Source organism: Pongo abelii, chromosome 7, assembly GCF_028885655.2.
Source record: "Pongo abelii isolate AG06213 chromosome 7, NHGRI_mPonAbe1-v2.0_pri, whole genome shotgun sequence".
Taxonomy (NCBI): Eukaryota; Metazoa; Chordata; class Mammalia; order Primates; family Hominidae; genus Pongo; species Pongo abelii.
In genome coordinates, this window is record NC_071992.2 from 40313355 (window position 1) to 40336556 (window position 23202).

The 23202-nt window shown below is 41.2% G+C and overlaps 1 protein-coding gene across 8 annotated transcripts in view; it reads right to left on the reverse strand.

Annotated features, from left to right (window-relative positions):
• NSD3 (nuclear receptor binding SET domain protein 3) overlaps positions 1 to 21792 on the reverse strand; it is a 112366-nt gene extending 90574 nt beyond the window's left edge. For 6 of the 8 annotated variants that reach the window (XM_063726408.1, XM_024251003.3, XM_024251002.3 and 3 more), the window contains exon 1: positions 21285 to 21767. The gene's annotated coding sequence lies outside the window, so the exon portion shown is untranslated. Of the gene's footprint in view, positions 1 to 21094; positions 21199 to 21284 lie in introns of those variants that run through there. The other 2 variants (XM_054561440.2, XM_024251004.3) reach the window with 2 other exon arrangements.
• Between the last annotated feature and the right edge of the window lie 1410 nt (positions 21793 to 23202).

A 23202-nucleotide genomic window follows, 5' to 3' on the forward strand; every position in this document is an offset into this window, starting at 1 on the left:
TACTAATAAAACATCAATTCTCCAAATGACAAAAAGGGCTTACAGCATTTTAGTATGTAAAATAAATGTTCTATATTAGTAAACCTTATCTGTATATCTTGACTTAAAGGTACTTTCCGTGGTAGCCTTTTAAAAAGAACTCTAAGCTGCTGACTAATTTATGGGTTAAACTGCAAAATCTGCTTGCTTAAAAAATAAACAATTTGGGAAAAATATATTCCCTTTATATTTTCATGTAATTTTACTCATTTTCCTCCAAGACGTGAAGCAAATTATGTCATTTTTGTATAATTACTAACAACATGCATCCAAAACAAAGCAGTCTAGCTCCACCTATATATAATAAACTCAAGATGTGTCAACAGAAGTTACCCTTCCAGAACACGACTTGTTATATGACATGTAGTCATTAAATAACTAAGCAAAAGCATAAGAAGGACCACTCTTTTCAATAAATGAAGGAGAAATAATTTTTTTTTGAGACAGAGTCTCACTCTGTCACCCAGGCTGCAGTGCAGCGGCGCGATCTTGGCTCACTGCAACCTCCACCTCCCGAGTAGCTGGGATTACAGGCACGCGCCACCAAGCCCAGCTAATTTTTGTATTATTAGTAGAGACGGGTTTCACCATGTTGGCCAGGCTGGTCTCAAACTCCTGACTTCAAGTGATCCGCCCGCCTTGGCCTCCCAAAGTGCTGGGATTACAGGTGTGAGCCACCATGCCCAGCCTAATTTTGGTATTTTTAGCACAGACAGGGTTTCACCGTGTTGGCCAGACTGGTCTCCAACTCCTGGCCTCAAGTAAGCCACCTGCCTTGGCCTCCCAAAGTGCTAGGCTTATAGGCACTGCTCCCAGCCAGAAATAAATTATGTTTGATACTTGAACAATAAAAACAAAAGACAGAAAGGGGCCAGGCGCGGTGGCTCTCACCTGTAATCCCAGCACTTTGGGAGGCCGAGGTGGGCGGATCACGAGGTCAGGAGATCGAGACCATCCTGGCTAAGATGGTGAAACCCCGTCTCTACTAAAAATACAAAAAATTAGCCAGGCATGGTGGCGGGCACCTGTAGTCCCAGCTACTCAGGAGGCTGAGGCAGGAGAATGGAGTGAACCTGGGAGGCGGAGCTTGCAGTGAGCCGAGACTGCGCCACTGCACTCCAGCCTGGGCAACAGAGTGAGACTCCGTCTCAAAAAAAAAAAAAAAAAAAAAAGACAGAAAGGGACAAGTGTCCTAGATGACAAAGGAAAATATCCAGGGTTGAGAAGCTGGGGGTGTGACGACGGGGAGAGAGGATGCAGGGGACCTCAGGCATTTTTGGCTTAGGAAACAAGTTCTAACCTGTAGTGGAAGAGAGAGTAGCTCCTTTCCAAAGACCTACTATAAACCAGTACCTAAAGACTTCCATTGAGAACCTTCTTGGCTTCTTAATATCACAGGTTTCAAATGATCTAGATTTTTAGAAGGGCTTTTCTTCATATGTTGCAAAACCAAATTATAAGTATTTAATGAAAGCACACTATAAAATTCCAGGAAATAAAAACAACTTAGATGCCAGAGAATATGGACAGACTGAAAGTTAGAGGATATAAACTAGTTCATCCTTGAATTCCCAGAGCCAACTATAGTGCCTGGCACATTATCAATAAACAAATCAATCCAAAACAGAATAGAGTATTACAGTAAGGCGGTGGTGAGGGGGGGGCCCACAAGATTGGATTAACAATTTAAATAGCTTAATATGTGCTAATACCATTAAGCAGTATTATTGAAATATCACAGGCTGTTTTTTAATGGCATGGATTTTGAACTGAGTGTAGACTTCCTAAGAAAGGCCTCATAAATGTAACGTCACTCAGAGGAAAACACAAAAAAATTTTGCCCCAATTATTTTTAAACTTTTTAAAAAGTTTAGTATGTAATTTTTTAATTTTAGCAAGTAATCTTTTCATTAGAAAATTAAAATTAGATATTTTATTAAGTGCTTAAAATACAGAGTGTAAATACATCATCCAAAAGAGTCATAACTTGACAAGAATTTTTTTCCAAGAAACTTTAAACATTTACATAACCACATTAAATATTATGTGCTCTACCATGAATCTAATAATAATTCTACAAGCATATATAAACAATTGACAACATACTGTGATTCATATTTTCCTAAACAGTGGGGATATTATGACACAAAGCTTTGTCTTTTGTATCAGTATACAAAACCTACATTCACTATGAACAGCATAAGAGAAACTGTCACAACATCATCACTGTAGAACATAACACATGATGAGAATCTGAAACTCTAAAAAAAGACTTCCTTTTTTGTATCATTTATAGACTAATACAAAACCTATGCTCAACATAAAATCAATTTATTTTGGGATGTCACAAGATATTTAGGTGTCTTTGAGTAACTTCAGTGCTCAGAGAATTGCCAAATGGGTGCTGATAACTGAAGTTCAGATTTATCTTTAGTTTCCAAAGTAAAGTGTAGTAGTGCCTTCAGTCATGGAAAGAAAAACAAAACAAAACTACTTCCGTGTTAACGAAGGTACTGCGTACTTCTACATCTTGCTCACTGCTGTATCCCCATCCCCTACTATGTGAGGGAAGAAAGCTAAATGAACATAGGAATGGCAGCAAACACAGTGCTGCAATGGAGAGATTATCCTATACCTATTCAGGTGGACCCAACATAATCACAAGGATCCTTATCATCCTTTTGGTGGGAAGGATCAGAGTCAGAGAGAGATTTGAAGACTGCTGACTTTGAAAATGGAGGAAGAGGGCCGGGCATGATGGCTTATGCCTGTAATCCCAGCACTTTGGGAGGCAGAGGCGGGGGCTCACTTGAGGTCAGGACTTTGAGAGCAGCCTGGCCAACATGGTGAGACTCTGTCTACTGAAAATACAAAAATTAGCTGGGCATGGTGGTGCATGCCTGTAGTCCCAGCTACTCTGGAGGCTGAGGCAGGAAAATCACTTGAACCTGGGAGGCAGAGGTTGCCATGAGCTGAGATTGCACCTGCACTCTAGCCTGGGTAACAGAGTGAAACTCCATCTCAAAAAAAAAAAAAGGAAGGAAACAGCTAGATAAATCAAGGTAACAGTTTCTCTCCTAGAGCCTCCAGAAGGAACGCAGCTCTGCCGCCGACACCTTGATTTTAGTCCCATGTCAGACATCAAGAAATGTAAAAGAATAAATCTGTGTCGTTTTAAGCCATTAAGTTTGTTGTAATTTGTTATAGCAGCAACAAGGGTTTTTCTGAAAGCCTTTCCACTCACTTGGTTGTCTTCAGTTTCAGGAGCATCCCTACAAACAGAAGGAGGGGAATCCTTAGATTCATTAACCTAAGATTTGGGGTACCCAAAATAGAAATATCACTTAAAAAAGAAGTCTTAGGCTAGGCGCGGTGGCTCATGCCTGTAATCCCAGCACTTTGTGAGGCCAAGGTGGGTGGATCACTTGAGGTCAGGAGTTTGAGGTCAGCCTGGCCAACCTGGAAACCCCGTGTCTACTAAAAATACAAAAAAAAAATTAGCCAGGCATGGCGGTGCGCGTCTGTAGTCCCAGCTACTCAGGAGGCTGAGGTGGGAGGATCGCTTGAACCTGGGAGGTGGAGGTTGCAGTGAGCCAAGATCATGCCACTGCACTCCAGCTTGGGTGACAGAGCAAGACTCCGTCTCAAACAACAACAACAACAACAACAAAAGAAGTCTTGCCCCATTACAACATAAATAGTTCTATCTATAGATACAGGCATGAAGATGTGACCTACAATTTGTCCCTGGACAACCAGGAAAAACCATTAGATTTTAATTGCTGGTAGGGTGTTACTGTCATCTCTCACATAAGCAGAAGAAATGGAAAGGATTTCTCCCATTTCATTGGCACAGCTGCTGCAGCTTTCTATGCTCTGGAGTTTACTCTCATTCTAGGGGTAGACCAGATACAAATAACAAAATGGCAGTCAAGCCACTACTATGCATGACATAATAAAATGCTATGGGTCCTTTTACTACTAAAACACCTATTTAAGATTTTCAATTTCTGACAACCAAAATCTCTGGGCCATATTGAATTTTGTGGCTGATTTTCATAAAAATATATAGGGAGAAAGAAAACTTGTAGTAATAAAGACAGCACTATACTAAGAATCATTTTTTAAAGTCTTGTTAATTTAAACATATAATAGTCACAGTTTTAAGAAAAGCCCCTCATAGCCATCACAAAGAATTATATTAATCCAATATTTTTTCTAAAGAATAACTACTAGGTGAAAATTTATTTTGTAAAGATAAATAATGTGCAAGTTTCCTAAATAAACAGACTTTCATTCACATTTTAAAACACTACTCAAGAACAGGCATATGAGTAAATCCCATAACCTCTGTTTTCCCAAATAAATGAGATTGACTAGTCAAAAACTGACCACGGAAATATTTTCTCATGTTTGTTTCCCTTTTCCAGCTCTATGAGGCAGATAGAATTTATTTAGTATATATCGTATGTCTGGACAAAAGTTTTGTTTTTAATTGAGTTCCCAGAGAAACATTTCTATACAAAATTAAACTAACCAGCTTGAATCACCCACACCAACACTGCCAAGATAAGCAAAAGCTGAGTCTCACCTTGCCTATTCCCAGACTCCAAGTGCCATGTTATATATCTTTCTCCTTGTAGAGTCTTATTTTTGTTTTTGTCTGTGATGTGGTTCACTACTGAACACCAACTATGTACCAGACCCTGTTCTAGATCTTGGGAAATCCAAAGAAATAAGATTCTAGTCTCATGGAGCTAAAATAAACAAGGAAATTTCAGATAGTGATATGCTACTATAAAACAGGGTAATACAATACAGGGACGGGGGGCTGGATTCTGTTCTTTGGAGACGGAGTCTCGCTCTGTCACCCAAGCTGGAGTACACTGGCACGATCTCAGCTCACTGCAACCTCCGCCTCCCAGGTTCAAGCGATTCTCTTGCCTCAGCCACCAGAGTAGCTGCAATTACGGGTGCCTGCCATCATGCCTGGCTAATTTTTGTATTTTTAGTAGAGATGGGGTTTCCCCATGTTGGCCAGGCTGGTCTCGAACTCCTGACCTCAAGTGCTGGGATTACAGGCGTGAGCCACCGCACCCGGCTTAGATTCTTATTAAAAAAAAAACTAATGAAACCAAAACCAGGAATCAGTCATATAGAGAGGCTGGAAAAAGACAAGGAAAAAGATGATCATCAGGTAATATCTTTTATTTCCTTTGAAGTTCACTCTGTTTCAGAGGCTTCTGAGTTATGGCTATAGTAAAAAGATTTAAATTATGGTTTATTCAGGTATTCCATGTAGTATAAAGTTTAAATCTTAAATGTTATGTAAACATAACTGGTCCAAAATATACTGAAATGGAACTCTCGGGAGGCTGAGGCATGAGAATCATTTGAACCCGGGAGGCGAAGGTTGCAGTGGGCCAAGATCGCACCTCTGCACGCCAGTCTGGGTGATAGTGTGAGACTCTGTTTCAAAAAAAGAAAAAAAAAAATGCTGAAATGAAGGCAATGCATTCTGTATTTAAATCATTTTGTTGGTCGGCAATCTATAGTCTGCTAGTAATTGCACTGATTAAAAGACTTTTAAAATATTCCAGCTTTCAAACAACTATTATCGATAAGTTATAGTTATCTTTCTTTCCCATGAAGAATTTATTTACCATCTAACATAGCAAACACACTGGAAAAATGAGATTTTAAACATCTAGTCCACAGAAACACACAAATATAGTAACCACAAGGCAAAGAATGTACAGTTATGTTCACATCTACTTTTTTTTTTTTTTTTTTTTTTTTGAGATGGAGTCTCTCTCGTCACCAGGCTGGAGTGCAATGGTACGATCTCAGCTCACTGCAACCTCTGCCTCCTGGGTTGAATCAATTCTCTGCCTCAGCCTCGCGAGTAGCTGGGACTACAGGCGCCCGCCACCACACCTGGCTAATTTTTGTATTTCTAGTAGAGACGGGGTTTCACCATGTTGGCCAGGATGGTCTTGATCCCCTGACCTCATGATCTGCCCACCTCAGCCTCCCAAAGTGCTGGGATTACAGGTGTGAGCCACCGCGCCCAGCCTTTATCTACTTAATTCTTTCCCTTCACTAAGAATAGCTATTTCGGGGCTAACCACATGTAGCTATTTAAATTTAAACAAGTTAAAATTAAATTACATTAAAAATTTAGTTCCTCAGTTACACGGGCCATATTTCAAGCATTCAACATCAACACGTGGCTAAGGTTACCATATTGGTCAGTGCAGATACAGAATATTTGTCATCACAGAAAATTCTATTAGACAGTGCTGATCTACATGATTTTTCAAATTTTACCTTAACAAAAACATCCTTTAAAAGCTTATAAAAATAAGAATTATAAATTTTTAAAGAAATCTGTTAATATTACTACGATGATAGAAAGAAGTCACATAAGAGGAAGTTCAGCAAATAGATCTCTATGCCAGAGTAAGACAAACTCATATACCTAGGGACAAGCAAAATGTCCACAAAGTAGAAGGATGTATTCTAACATTGGTCTTAGAGTCATCAGACTTGAATTTTAGTTCTGCTTCTACCTCTAACTTAGCTGCATAAATTCTGAGGACAGACAGTATCTTTGGGTTTTCATTTAACATCATAAGAAAGGTTGGATCAGGTGATCCACATATATAAAATGACCACGAAAAATGGGAAAATGAGCTGTGATTCCTCCTATAATCAATACATAAGTGTAAGGCTTGCGTTTTCATTCTGAAAAGAATATATATATATATATATGTGGTTAAAATACTAACTTTTGGCCAGGTGTGGTGGCTCATGCCTGTAATCCCAGCACTTTGGGAGGCCAAGGCAGGCAGATCACTTGAGGTCAGGAGTTCAAGACAAGCCTGGCCAACATGGTGAAACCTTGTCTCTACTAAAAATACAAAAATTAGTTGGGTGTGGTGGTGCGTGCCTGTGGTCCCAGCTACTCGGGAGGCTGAGGCAGGAGAATCACTTGAACCCGGGAGGTGGAGGTTGCGGCGAGCCGAGACTGTGCCACTGCACTCCAGCCTGGGTGACAGAGTGAGACTCTGTCTCAAAAAAATAAATAAATAAATAAACTAACTTTAAGTCTTATCTATCACCTTAACATTATTTAAGATGATCATTATTTGTAATATCAAACAATTATATGAAATTCGCAACCAATACACTTAGCTACATAAATAGGATTTTAGGGAGTAAAATCAGCATGGCCACCATAATTCTCTTTACAAAATCCTAATAAGGAATCAAGGTGTGTTAGAGAAGTTGTATGTTTTCTTTTAACTTTTTTTTAACTTTTCTGAGTTTAAACTACTAATAGAGCAAAATATCTTTTTTTTTTTTTTTTTCCAGACAGAGTTTTGCTCTTGTTGCCCAGGTTGGAGTGCAGTGGCACGATCTCGGCTCACTGCAACCTCCGCCTCCAGGGTTCAAGTGATTCTCCTGCCTCAGCTTCCCAAGTAGGTGGGATTACAGGCATGCGCCATCACACCCAGCTAAAGGGGGTTACACCATGTTAGTCAGCCGGTCTCGAATTCCTGACCTCAGGTGATCCACTCGCCTTGGCCTCCCAAAGTGGTGGGATTACAGGTGTGAGCCACTGCGCCAGGCAGCAAATTATCTGTAAAGAATAACTGTGCTACTCCATAATCTGTTTAACTTTAGCGTTGTCACCTCAAATATTTTCTGAAACGTGTTCACTTTAAATTTTCCACTAAAAATTTAGAGAAATATGTTTAGAGAAGGATGATGATTAAAGACATTAAAATATCCTGAATTAGGAAGTAACCTGCGTGAAGTAGAACTTAGTTAACAAAATACAAAAATGAAAACAACAACAACAAAAAAGTATTTCATTTAACCATAAATCCTGTCACTAAATTCAATCACACAGTTTTCACTTGACTATGATTCCATTAAGTTATACAACATTTTAGGTTGCTTTGTAGTTCATATTTTTTTCCTGACTAAACCACATTACTATTGAACTGCCTTTTACCAATACAAAACTTACTAGTAAAACACCCTGTTTCCCTTATCTATCTAGTTTAACCTCAACTGTCTTCGCTTTGTTGCTGACCACACCCGGCAACAACAGACGTGGTATTACCACTTGAAGGAAATTACATTATTTTCCAATCCTTTACAGCAAGGGTAGTTGCTCACAATGAAAATTACTACAAACAACTTTCATCAGTCATCTTGTTCCACTCACTGTGAAATCTAGTAAACTAACAAGTTCATCCACATATTTTCCTACCTATTTCCTGGACAAACTTTTAAATTATGGTAAAATGGTTTGAGATTGGTTCTTAAAATTTTGCAAGCATTCAGATTTACTTTCTTTTAGCTTGTATCCTCCATTCCCCAAAAAAAGGCAAAAGAGAATGTATGCCAAAGATGATATGTAGTTTTTAAGGCACTAAGCAATTTATTATATCTAAATAATAATTTACTAAGTTTATCTTTTCTATAAAGACCAGTTTGGGTTTTGTTTTTTTTTTTTATCACTTTAGTATTTTAGGTTCAACATGTAGCATTTTAGTATTCAACATGTAGTGTTCAAAATAAGCAATAAAAGTTAGAAAATTCAGAATTTCATACTATATATCCAAATTTCACATTACCTATTTGTTTAATCAGAACACTAAGCTTTGGTGAAGCTTTAGCCATCATGAGTTGTAATAAAACAGTGGAAGTAAAATTGGACTGGAAAGTTAACTTCATGTTCAAACTTGAACCAGCATGAATTCTCTTAACAATTAAGAAAAACTCATATAACCTAGGCAAAGATTCTCTTCAGGTATTAGTTGATGTTCAACTTTTAACTTCTATGAAAGTGAGTTTGGCCAATTGAGTTCAGTTCTTCTTCCATTAAACATGTGACTAAAGACTAGTTCATTTTGTGTACACTATTTTTCTTCTATTAAAAAAGTTATTCATTATCAACTATGTGTCTGGTACAGTTCTACGCACACTCTAGTACTTCTAATTTGAATCCCTGTAACTCCAAGAATAATTTTCATTTGTACTTTTAGAGATAAGAACACTGATCTTCAGTGGTAAAGTGAAGTGGGGATAGGAACTCGGATCTCCTTGATTCTTGCCTTATACTTCACTGCCCTCCCAGTTTTGTTTTTTGTTTTTGTTTTTGTTTTTGTTTTGAGACAGAGTCTCGCTCTGTCGCCCAGGCTGGAGTGCAGTGGCACGATCTCAGCTCACTGCAACCTCTGCCTTCTGGGTTCAAGCGACTCTCCTACCTCAGCCTCCTGAGTAGCTGGGACTACAGGCGTGCGCCACAATGCTGGCTAATTTTTGTATTTTTAGTAGAGACGGGGTTTCACCATGTTGACCAGGCTGGCCTCAAACTCCTGACCTCAAGCGATCCACCCACCTCGGCCTCCCAAAGTGCTGTACAGGTGTGAGCCACCACGCCCAGCAAGCCCACCCAGTTTTTAAAAAATGTTTTGTTAAATGGCTTAAGCAAACATAACAAAAGAACAACTTTCAGGGGTGAAGGTCAATTAGAACAAAGCAAACCTCTCTTAATAAAAAGAAAACCATATTTTCTATAAGGTGATAAGTTTGCTACAGTTAACTGTATAGGTAAAACATACTTTCCACAGATGTTTTCTAAAATAAAGTGTTTCTAAATCAAATTCGAATTTTTAAAAAAGACATTCTGACTGTCCAGAATAATTTTTTTTTTTTTGAGACAGTCTCGCTCTGTTGCCCAGGCTCAGGAGAATAATTTTATAATTCAAAAAAATATACCTCATATTTTGTTTAATCAGCTTAAATCTAATATGTCAGGTTTTCTTAAAATGGGACGTAGGAGCATCATCTTCTCATGAAGGACTTTCTAAAATCTCACTCAAATGCATATAAATTATATATCACACAAGCTGTTGTGTTCCTGTATACTGTACTACACTTTAAATGTTATGAATAAATGCTATTTTTAAAACAAAACTTTATAATATTGCTGGGTTTAAACTGGTTCAAACCTTTCTGGCAATGTTCTAAAATTGATTGTGGTGATGGTTATACAACCCCGTCAACATACTAAAAGCCACTGCATCGTATACTTTAAATGGATGAATTTTATGGTGTGAATTATATCTCAATAAAACTATTATTTTAAAAAATCTTTCAAGAGAACAGTTTGGAAATATGTATCAAAAGCTTTCAAAATGTTTGTATCTTTTAAGTAATTCTACTTCTAGGAATTTATTGTAATGAAATAATCAGCCATATAATTTTTTTTAATGTATAAGGATGTCCATCAACTTACAATATCCCAAAATTGCAAACTGCCTAAAAGACCTTCAACACAGAATGGTAAACAGATAATAGCACACCTGTACACTGAAATTCTATATTGATTTTTTAAATCGCATTTATTTCATAATATATTAAATAATAAAACATGTTACAAAATAATATGGATGCAGAATTCCAACTATGTAAAAAAAATACATATGACAAAGTATTGGAAGGATATAGAACAAAATATTGATAGTAGTTACTTCTAGCTAGTAGAATTTTAGATAATTTTAATTTTCTTTATACCTTCTGGTTTTCAATTTCTCTGTATAAACAATCCTTACATAAATGTCATTTCAAAACTAGTCACTTTGGAGAAGTTCAAGTTTTCCATTAAAAAATAAAAACCAACAAGTGGTAATGACACAGAAACCATGAGGTGAATAAAAGCATATTAACTCTACTGCATACACAAAGCCAAATTACCTAATTTATCTTTTTAAAAATATCAAATTATGATTACTTCCACATCTAGGAAAACTCAACATACATGTTCAAGATTTAAAATCGCTATCACCCATGCAGGGGAAAAATTAGCAAGAAATATATTTAACCTTCAGTGGGAGTAAAAAAGAATAACATGCTATTGCACTACAGAAAAGAATTCAAGGATACAATAAAACAAAGCAAGAAGTTTCTCACCACAATCTAATATGAAATACTATATTCTGATGCATCTGAATCTTGCAGAGATCATACAAAAGGAGACCACTTAGAGTGACAAAATTATAATAACCAAATAAAGGCTTTAATTTATAAAAATGCCTTTCTCAAAGTTCACATTGCAGAGTTGTACGCAAATAGACCGTATTCAGCAGGTACTCAGTGGGAAAAAAGCATTCAAATTTTTCTGCTATCCTAATCCTCAAAAATCAACACTTAACCTTTCCAAATACCTAAGAAAATATTCTTGAAGGCCAGGAAAGCATAATGCAGTTTCTCCAGCTTCAAAAGAAATTTGGTTCTCTTGCCCAAATTACAGAAAAGTTAAAACTCAAGAAGTACCAAGGATGAAGGGTCAAACATAGATTGTCATCACTGATTACTTCTCAGGTTAATACTGTTTGAATGGTTCCAATACTGCGAAAGCAGGAGTGTCAAACTCGTTTTTGTTAATTAAGATAGTTAAGCTAAGAAATTAACAATACAGACAAATCGACATTTTCTAAGTAAGTCATTTTAGAGTTTGCATGTGAATTTAAAACCTAATCACTGAATCTTACCAAAAAGTGCAACAGAGATGAACTCTAAACAAACAACATTTTGTATAAAATGGCACTTTCTTACAGGATTCAGTATTATTTTTTGTTATTCATCGGTAAGGTACTAAGATTTCAAATCAGTAAACTCTGACAATAAATGTTAGAAAGCTACCTTAAAAACATTGTTCAGATACCCCTTCTGGCAATAACAATTAAAAACTGGTTATTCAGTTTTTATATTCGTTGAACTCGCATGGTTATGAACTCTTCAGGTTCTTTTTTTTTTTTTGAGACAGTTTCGCTCTTTCGCCCAGGCTGGAGTGTGAAGTGACGCAATCTCGGCTCACTGCAACCTCCGCCTCCCGGGTTCAAGCGATTCTCCTGGCTCAGCCTCCTGAGCAGCTGGTATTATAGGCACCCACCACCACGCCCGGCTAATTTTTGTAGTTTTAGTAGAGACGGGGTTTCGCCATGTTGGCCAGGCTGGTCTCCAACTCCGCACCTCAGGTGATCCGCCCGCCTCGGCCTCCCAAAGTGCTGGGATTACAGGCACGAGCCACTGAGCCCGGCCTCAGGTTCTTACTATTATATATATTAAAAAAAACCCACCAGCCGGGCGCGGTGGTTCACGCCTGGCCAATATGGCGAAACTCCGTCTCTACTAAAACTAAAAAAATTAGCCGGGTGTGGTGATGGGCGCCTGTAGTCCCAGCTACTTGGAAGGCTGACGCAGGCGAATCGCTTGAACCCGGGAGGTGGAGGTTGCAGTGAGCCGAGATTGCGCCACTGTACCTCCAGCCTGGGCAACAGAGCGAGACTCCTCTCAAAAAAAAAAAGAAAAAAAGAAAAAAAAAAAAACAAAGACATCAATACATTTTTGTCCCTAAAGTCCAACTACCACCAAAGCAATAACAGCTAAGCCAATGAGGTTGTCTCTGCAGCTTTTCTTAAAGGACTTATCACCTGGGTGATAGTTACCCGATGTTCACTTCCTTTTTTTTTTTTTTTTGAGATGGAGAGTCTTGCTTTGTCGCTCAGGCTGGAGTGCAGTGGCGCAATCTTGGCTCTCTACAACCTGCGCCTCCCTCGTTCAAGTGATTCTCCTGCCTCAGCCTCTCGAGTAGCTGGGATTACAGGCGTGTGCCACCACGCCTACCTAATTTTTGTATTTTCACTACCTAATTATTTGTTTATACTGTACATTCAAGTTTTATATGCTTTTTTTATATTTCACATTTTATAACGTAAAAGGCTTTAAAATGCCTATTTCTTAAAGTTTTTGTTTGTTTTTTACATATAGCTTTCTTAAGCCTCCACAGGTAAGAGAAATTAGATAACATAAGATTCCATAGACACAATATTGTTTTGGCTATGGCCCAAATGCCACTAGGTGTATGTCCATATGATCTTCTTAATCTCAAATCAATTTGATAAACTAATTTTTTTAACCTATGAAATCCCAATAAGCTACCCATTCTTAAATTTAAAATGCCTCCCTATAAGGATCACTTGAGGCCAAGTGTTCAAGGCCAGCCAGGCAACAAAGTGAGACTCCATCTCTACAAAAAATTTTTAAAAAATAGCTAGGGGGGCCAGCACAGTGGCTCATGCCTATAATCCCAACACTTTGGGAGGACGAGGTGGGAAGATTGGTTGAGCCCAGGAGCTCAAGACCAGCCTGGGCAACTTGGCAAAACTCTGTCTCTACAAAAAAAAAAAAAAAGCAAAACTAGCTGGGTGTGGTGGCACACGCCTGTAGTCCCCAGCTACTCAGGAGGCTGAGGTGGGAGGATCACCTGAGCCTGGGAAGTTGAGGCTGCAGTGAGCCATGACTGTGCCACTGCACTCCAGCGTAGGTGGTAGAGGAAGACCCTGTCTCAAAAAAAAAAAAATTAGTTGGGCAGGGTGGCACATGTGTGTAGTCATAGCTACTCCAGAGGCTGAGGCCAGGAGAACTGCTTGATCCAAGGAGTTCAAGACTGCAATGATCTAGGATCATGCCACTACACTCCAGCCTGGGCAAGAGAGCAAGACCCTGTCTCTAAAAATAAAAAAATAAAAATAAACCTCATATATCTTAGGAAATATGTATATAACTTACACCAAAATAAGAAAAAGCACATCTATGTAGAAAAATACTTGTTACTTAATATTTAATTATCTATTAGAATGTGGGTAATATAAGCTATGAAGAAAAATCAGGACACACACACTCTTAATGTTTTAAGTAATCATACAGAGCCCGGCGCAGTGGCACCTGCCTGTAGTCCCAGCTACTGGAGAAGCTGAGACATGAAGACTGCTTGAGCCCAAGACTTCTGAGTCCAGCAGAGGCAACAGAGCCAGACCCTGTCTCACAAAAAAGAGAAAAGATTAATTATACGGAAATCTGAAAATTTTATTCTCCGTAACATGACAGTCTATTTGGCCTGAAGGGGTCTCTGAAATCTTAATTTTCCCATCTTAAGACTGAGTTAAATAATTCTTGCCTGGGCGCAGTGGCTCACGCCTGTAATCCTAGGACTTTGGGAGGCCGAGGTGGATGGATCACGAGGTCAGGAAATCGAGACCATCCTCGCTAACACGGTGAAAACCCATCTCTACTAAAAATACAAAAAATTAGCTGGGCATGCTGGGGGGCGCCTGTAGTCCCAGCTACTCGGGAGGCTGAGGCAGGAGAATGGCGCGAACCCAGGAGGCGGAGCTTGCAGTGAGCCGAGTTCGCACCCCTGCACTCCAGCCTGGGCAACAGAGGGAGACTCCGTCTCAAAAAAAAAATTAAAAAATAAATAAACAATAATTCTTGTGCTTTCTAACTTCACATTTTAAAAAAGCCAAGTTATTCTGTGGGAATTCTACCAAACACCTCAGAAGATGCCACATAAATGTAAGGTATTATTCATGTTTTATCTTTCCGTGCTACACATGGCTAAAACTGAAACAGTATGAATATTAACAATTTTCATTTTCCTAGCCACTTTCTCTAAGTAGCCCTAAATGTAGATGGAAAAAAGAACCCAGTAATTAAATATTAGAAGGGGGAAAAAGTTATCACTGTAGATCAGTTAATGACGATAACGATCCACATCTAAAAAAACAAGCTAAGAATACTTTTTCAAAGAGCTTTTTCAAATTCAAAATCTTATCAAAAAAGTTGTGCTTTAGGAGTAACAACACATCCATGTGGTAAAAACTGAACATTCTCTAAGTCCACAAAATTAAAATATACCTTTACCTTCTTTTCATGCTACACAGTGCAGGTACAACATACTACAGAAGTGTTTAAAGTCTTTATTACATATTTACTAAGAGCAACAGTAAAAATGAAAACAAAACTGTAAGCTTTTTAAAAAAAGGTTAGGTAATGTTAGTATAAGCAATTTCTTAAATTTGTCCTTGTTAATATTTATAAAAATATAAGTATAATTATTTATAACTTATAAATATAATTTATAAAAAGATTGGCCTGCAGAAATAAAGTTCACCATTCATTTAAAAACTCAAATGCTGGACATGTTTATTAACAAATAAATGAATCATCTTAGTTGCTTTTTCAAAAAATAATAGACTGCTTTTAAAAAAAAAGTAAAACTAAAAACAGAATTGCATTGAAAAACAGATTTTATAGACAGATGCCAAGTTCTAAGCATTTTTAAAGCTTTAACGATTTTAATTTCTTAAGTGTCTACAACAGACAAGACTATCTTTTTGTTTTAAAAGATCCCAATGAATAAGTAACCCATTTTCTTCTTGATAGAAAAAAAATTTAAATAAACAAAGTAATTAACAGTCCATGCTAAGATTTTTAACTTGTTTTCAAATAGGGATTTTTAGCTCACTTTAAAATTTTTACCAATGTCTCTATTTTTTTCCAGGTCCTTTTCTAAGACCATGATGGACTTCTAATTTTTTTTTAAATTTTATTATTATTATACTTTAAGTTTTAGGGTACATGTGCACAATGTGCAGGTTAGTTACATATGTATACATGTGCTATGCTGGTGTGCTGCACCCATTAACTCGTCATTTAGCATTAGGTATATCTCCTAAAGCTGGACCTCTAATTTTTTTCATTTCATCGCTATCGTATTTTATTGATAATTTTATTCAAACAAGAAAAAGTCCACTAAAATCCACTTCATACAAAAACACACACCTCAAGATAACTTGGACACAATTCATTTTTGCATGTAAAAATATTTTGTGCATGTATGTTCACAACATGGTGAATAAAATATGAAAAAATACAAGATCTCTTGCCTCACTGCAGCTTACTCCCCTTTAACTCTTTATACTTAATATACTTAACCTTAAGTTTGCCCCCTCACCTTGAGTTTTCATAGGCAGCTCTAATTCTTTCTTTTTGTTTTTTTGTTTTTTTTTTTTGAGACGAAGTTTTGCTTTTATCGCCCAGGCTGGAGTGTAATGGCGCGACCTCAGCTCACTGCAACCTCTGCCTCCCGGGTTGAAGCGATTCTCCTGCTTCAGCCTCAAGAGTAGCTGGGATTACAGGCGCACACCACCGGGCCCGGCTAATTTTTTGTATTTTTAGTAGAGACGGGGTTTCACCATGTTGGCCAGGTTGGTCTTGAACTCCTGACGTCAGGTGATCCACCAGCCTTGGCCCCGCAAAGTGCTGAGGTTACAGGCGTCAGCCACTGCGCCCGGCCAGGCAGCTCCAATACTTTAAGGAAGTAACAGGTTGTGCTGTAAAGAACCAAGTAACGGGTTTGTCACAAAAGCCCCGGACTTCACTTCCATAGGCCTCAGTTTTCTCTCTTGTAAAATAGTTGTACTATCTCTCTTCCATTTAACAGGCTATTAGGAACTTAATTCAGGACCAACTATTATTTACTTATAATAGCAAAACCTGCTAACAAACTAAATGTTAATGTTTTAAACAATGGAATACTTTTAAGACTCTTTAAAAACAAAAGCTGTGGATCCGTATGTACTAATTTTTATTGTTTTTGTTTTTTGTTTTGTTTTGTTTTTGAGACAGAGTCTCGCTTTGCCTACCAGGCTGGAGCGCAGTGGTACAATCTCAGCTCAGTGCAACCTCCGCCTCCTGGGTTCAAGCGATTGGCCTGTCTCAGCCTCCGGAGTAGCCGGGATTACAGGCACGCACCACCATGCCCGGCTAATTTTTGTATTTTTAGTAGAGACGGGAGTTTCACCATGCTGGCCAGACTGGTCTCAAACTCCTGACCTCAAGTGATCCGCCCGCCTTAGCCTCCCAAAGTGCGGGAATTACAGACGTGAGCCACCATGCCTGGCCTTGTTTTGTTTTTGAGACTGAATCTCGCTCTGTCATTCAGGCTAGAGTGAGGTGGCGCAATCTCAGTTTACTGCGGCTTCCCCCTCGGGGTTCAGGCAATTCTCCCATCTCAGCCTTCCGAGTAGCTGGGATTACAGGTGCCGCCACCACACCTGGCTAATTTTTGTATTTTTAGTAGAGATGGGTGTTTCGCCATGTTGGCCAGGCTGGTCTCAAACTCCTGACCTCAAGCAATCCGCCCGCCTCAGCCTCCCTCCAAAGTGCTGGGATTACAGGCGTGAGCCACTGCACCCAGCCGTGGATCCATAGGTACTAATTTAAAAAGATGTCCCAGATAGGCTGTTAAAACGAAAAAGTGGCCAGGTGCGGTGGCTCATGCTTGTAATCCCAGCACTTTGGGAAACCTCGTCTCTACTAAAAATACAAAAATTAGCCGGCATGGTGGTGCATGCCTGTAATCCCAGCTACTCGGGAGACTGAGGCAGGAGAACCGCTTGAACCGGGAGGTGGAGGTTGCAGTGAGCCACGATCGCGCCACTGCACTCCAGCCTGGGCAACAACAGCAAAACTGTCTCAAAAAACAAACAAAAAAACAAAAAAGCAAAATGCAGATAGTATGATCCATTTGTAAATATTTTAAGAGAAATATACACATACATGCATAGAAGTTTTCCAGAAGGACATACAAGAAACTTCAAGTGGTTTTCAGTGGAGAAGAATGCTAACTTTATTTTTTTAACTTCTTAGCCTTCTATAATATGTGAATATGTGAATACTTTTTTTTTTTTTTGAGACACTCCAACCTGGGCAACAAGAGCGAAACTCCGTGTCAAAACAAACAAACAAACGAACTCCATCTTGGCTGGGCGTGTTGGCTCACGCCTGTAATTCCAGCACTTTGGGAGGCCGAGGTGGGCAGATCACGAGGTCAGGAGTTTGAGACCAGCCTGGCCAACATGGTGAAACCCTGTCTCTACTAAAAAAAAATACAAAAATTGGCCGGGCACGGTGTCTCACGCCTGTAATCCCAGGACTTTGGGAGGCCGAGGTGGGTGGATCACGAGGTCAGGAGATCGAGACCATCCTGGCTAACACCATGAAACCCCGTCTCTACTAAAAAATACAAAAAATTAGCAGGGCGTGGTGGCGGGCGCCTGTAGTCCCAGCTACTCCGGAGGCTGAGGCAGGAGAATGGTGTGAACCCGGAAGGCGGAGCTTGCAGTGAGCCAAGATCATGCCACTGCACTCCAGCCTGGGTGACAGAGCGAGACTCCGTCTCAAAACAAAAACAAAAACAAAAAACACAAAAATTAGGCGGGCATGGTGGCGTGTGCCTGTGATCCCAGCTACTTGGGAGGCTAAGGCAGGAGAATCACTTGAACCTGGGAGGTGGAGGTTGTAGTGAACCGAGATCGCACCATTGCACTCCAGCCTAGACAACAAGAGTGAGACTCCATCTCTCAAAAAAAAAAAAAAGTACTAACTTCATAAAACTGTTAGGAGGATAAAAGGAAATCATGCATGTGAGACACTCGGCATAGCACAGTGTGAGGACAACTGTGAGCAGCTATTAGTGGATTATGAATATTATTATAAATTCCAGAAACGCTGTCATTAGAATCAGATTCGACAGTTCACTCAACAATCATCAATCTGAAAGACAGTTTCCTTTATCCAAAACTCATTCAATCTGATCAGTATAAGAGAAGGCATTTGTTAATTTAAGGGTTAGGAAAAAAAAAAAAAGCCAACACAGGTAACAGGTGGGCTGATGGACATATTAATTGGTTTTAAGTGTTATTTAACAAGAGTAGGCTTCTTCATATATGAATACCTGTCCAAGGAACCAGGATACTTATGACAGCTGGGCAGGAACCCTGATCTTTAAAGGATGCTGCATACATAAAAATAAACTACTTCTTTTTTTTTTTTTTTAAGCAATGAAAGCTTCCAACACAAATTTTTCTATTTAATGACTGCTTATTTTCCTAAAAATTTACAGCACTGATAGCTCATGCACACAATTTACCAGCTAATTACAAATAACATGTCAATCAAGTAGGAGATATAAAACTGAAATTGCCATAAAAATAAATTCCAGAAAAAGCATGCCGAATTTTTTTTTAAATGCAACTGTTCCTCACAGAATTTCAAACAAATTCAGGCTGAATATTATCAAATTAAAATACTCCAAGCTGTAAATCTGGCTTTTACACTAAAAGCACCCTCTCAAAGTACCACTTTAACAACATTGAATTTCATTTTTCTAACAAACGAAGAATATATCCTAAGCTTCTGTATAACAACTGAGAGGATGTTGCCATTTAGGTAGGTTAAATGTAGTTCAACTGGTTTGAGTCCACCATATTACAATGTTAACAGGCCTTCTTGGTATTAGAGAACAGTTTCAATATCAATGTGATAGGTTAAAGTTTGGATTACTCCAACTGCTATAATAAAAACAAAAGGTCACACACACACATTTAATCCTTTTCAATATGAAATAAAATAGGCTCTACTTAACACCAATGTATGTACTGTAAATTTGTCAGGATTTAAACCTTAGAATAGTAATTATTTCAAACTGTACAAGTAGTTACAGTTGAATATATTAGTTACTGTAGTTTCCTGAGAGTCACCTGAAGTTCCAATAAAAAAACGGACAAACAAAACAACAACAAAAAAACCCTGGCATCTCAATGAGACTCTAAGAACTGCATGCCTACTTCACAGATCATTGCACTGTGCTGAACTGGCATCTGGAGATTGTATTGAGCTAGCTACATGAAGGCAAAGAGAAGAGATGGGGAAAAGAGAGTTTATTTAAAAAAGAAAATACTATTCTTAACACACTCATCACTCTTAACACGCTCATCACCTATAAGCAAGAGCTATCAGAAATACTATTTAAAAATACATACATTTCTAATTTTTCAACATTCACAATACGGCAAGCCGATAATCTACCACAAGCAGAGCTTCCTACCCCTTTCACCCGGACACAGCGCTTTGCCAAGAGCACAGGCCCAAGTAAAATAACCGATGCAATTTCCTTGTTTACTTAAAGAATTGCAGAAAACATGTTGACTCCTTCTGAGGCTTCTGAAACAAACGAATTTTCAATACGTAAAAGACTTCATGATCATGTTTGATATGTAAGCGTAGTAATGATTCCTTCAGCTAGTAAAAATCTAGTTTTAAATTGATTAAAAGGGTTAAATTTACACTGCAGCTCATTAGCATACCTTGTTTGCAACCAGAAGGAAGAGGGTAAAGAGAGGGAGAAAAGCAGCAAAAACACACAAGATGGAAAACATCACTACCTCCTTTGGCGGTTATGAATAATTTAAAATGACCCAAGACGTAAGGGGAAAAGAGTTCATGAATAGAAAGAAAGGGGGCTAACAGTCTGAACTGGCCCCTTCCAGATTCATACTGATGTCGGAGAGGAAAAGGAATTTATTTACACTGCAGTGCCTGGCAGCAAACATGGCTGCCCCTGCCCCCTTTAAATCGAAATAATCTTCACTCCCTCCCCAAAACCATCAAATTATGGCCATGTCTCTCCCTGCCTCCCTTCCATAACACAAACACATCGCCTCCTCCCTCAAAACAGTAAAACCCACACCTCCCCATTTCACAACAATTACAATTCCATAACCACCAGCTTCTCTATTCTCTAGCCTTGAAAGAAAGGCACAGAATACACACAAATACAGGAACAAAAGGCCTCTCTTCCTAACACTTTAACGACCTCCATCCCCTTCTTTTCCTCCCACTCTGACGCTAAGTCGATCGTTCTCATCCCTGTCATCATTCAGTTAATTTCCTTTCCTAACCCAATCCTGTCTTCCAGTTTCCTGCGTCTATTTCCCATCCTCCTATTGCAGCCTGCCTCATCCCCTTTCCTAATCCACCTTTTCCTTCACTTCCATTTCTCATTTCTCCCTTCATTCCCATAAAATGCTCCATTTCTCCAGCAAATTTATCCCCTTCTCCTAGACTCTTCTGGTTCCCACACTCCATCCCCAAACCTCCCTATTTATCAGTCCACCCAGGTCTCTAATCTCCATGCAACTCTTCTCCCCTTTCCCTGCCCCTCCCCGATCCATCCTTATCCCCGCCCCCATCCCACTTCTCCCAATTCCCAGCTCAGCGCCACTCCGACTCCGATCCCACTCCCACCTCCCCTGCCCCACCCCCCAATTCCCTCCACACCCCCCACCTTGCCATCTGCTCCTCCGTCAGGACTCCCCTCGAGCCCTTTCAGGCCACCCGCTTCCCCTTCCATTCCTCCTGGGGTCTGGCGCTCCATCCCTAGGTCGCCCCCTCCCCGTCGTTCCCTCCTCAGCCCTTCCTAGCACTACACACGCGCGCGCGCACACACACACACACACAACGCACACGCACTTTACCTTCAGTTTGTTCCATTCTAACCCCCCGGCCGTGTCAGTGCGATCACAGGAGAGACACGGAGACCCGGAGTGGGGCTGGGGTGCAGGCAGCCGCTGGGGCCGCGCGGGGAGGAGGCGGAACCGAGCTAGGCCGCATGAAATCCCCGGGCTAGATTTTCCCCGCGCCGGACGCCTCTGCCATGGCGGCCGGCACTGAGAAGGGCCACGGCCGGGCCGGGCCGGGCGTGCTGCGGGAAGAGGAAGGCTCGGGAGGTGCGATGGGAAGGGGAGGCCGAGGGACGGGGGTCGCCGCGCCGCCGCTGCTGCCAGAGAGGAGCCTACGGCTGGCAGCCCGGCCTGGGTAGCACGGTCCTCGGCGCTCGGCTCGGAATTCGCACGCCTCTCCGCGGCGACCTGTGCACAGCCCCCTCGGCCTCCGCCTCCGTGCTGGCCGCCGCCGCCGCCTCTCCCGCCGCCGCCGCGCACAAAGCCCCCCCACCCCGACTCTCGGGGCGCCGCCGCCGCCAAATCCTCAGCCTCTCATTGGCCGCGGGCCGCGGCGCCTGCCGGGAAATGCAGTCCCGGGTTCGGGACGCTGGGGCTCCGGAGGAAGCGGCGAGTCAGCGGGGCGGAGGGGGCGGGAGCGCGAACCAGGAACGCCCGCGGCAGCTAGCGTCTGGACGACTAGGGAGACCGGGCGAGAGGGCCGAGGGACGGGGAGGGACTGTACGTGGGAGAGTGACACACAAAACACCCCGGGAAGCCGGAGGAGGCGTGGAAAGGTGGGGCCCGGGAGGTAAAGCTGGGCTCGGCGCGTTCAGTGAGGCTGATTAAAGAACAGCGCGCAACCAGCGCCATATGGCGCTCCTCAGGGTGACTCGGCTCTGTAGCTCTTAAGGGTTAGAAGCGACCCTCGCAAGGTCCCCGGTGGGTGACCGCGCGAGGGCGGGGCAGTCCAGGCGACCCCTCGGCCGTCTCCCGTCCTACGGCTGTCAGGGAAGGGCTCCCGTTCCAGGAGGGTCTGCATCTGGAAAGCCGGGGGCAATGCAAGACCGCCTTGGCGTCGGTCTCCCTCTCAGCCCCGGCTGAGTTGTCGGATGGTCCCCCTCCCCCGGTTGCAAGCAGTAGGAGGCCCGGCCGGGGGCGCCGGCTCGCTGAGGAAGCGCCCCGACCTCCCCGGCAGGCGCCGGCCCCGCGCGCCTCTTCCTGCTCTGCTGCGGCCCGGAGGCTTGTGGGTAACCGGGAGGACGACGTCAGCGCCCGCCGCATCCCCGGGTGGCCCCCAGCCTCGGGGGACCGCGACGGCTCCGTGACTGTCACGTGCTGGGGGCCGCGGCTGCTCGCAGCCAGACCTTTGCTTCGAGGGACGTGAGGGACATTTGTCCTAGACGGCCCAGATAAGAACGAGAGGAGGAACCCGGAGGCAACTCTCCGTCATCCTCTAGCCCCCCGCATCCTAGGAAACGTATGGAAAACAATGGAGGGTTAAGTGTGTGCACAGTGATCTAGCCCTGCAGGAGTGTGCCGACCAGGTGATATTTCCTGGGGCCTGGTAATAAGGATTTGGAAGGTTACAGCACAGAGACGTGAACGTAAAAAGGAAACACAGGCAGCAAGCAAATGAGGAAACCGATACTCTGTTCTGAGAATAAAGCCATTTTACCGCTAGACGTCATACTCTGTAGACGTTATAGTACTGGATATCTTTGGTACTATTAGAAGAAATTAGATATCTGTATCTTTAAATATCACTTAAAGAAATTAAAAGATTCCTACAGATCAGTTATTTAAAAGGGCACTAATTATGAACTAGTTTTTTTTTTTTAAACGTAACCCGGTTAATACTAGATACTGAGAATTATCACTATTGGCCGGGCGCGGTGGTTCACGCCTGTAATCCCAGCACTTTGGGAGGCCGAGGCAGGCGGATCACGAGGTC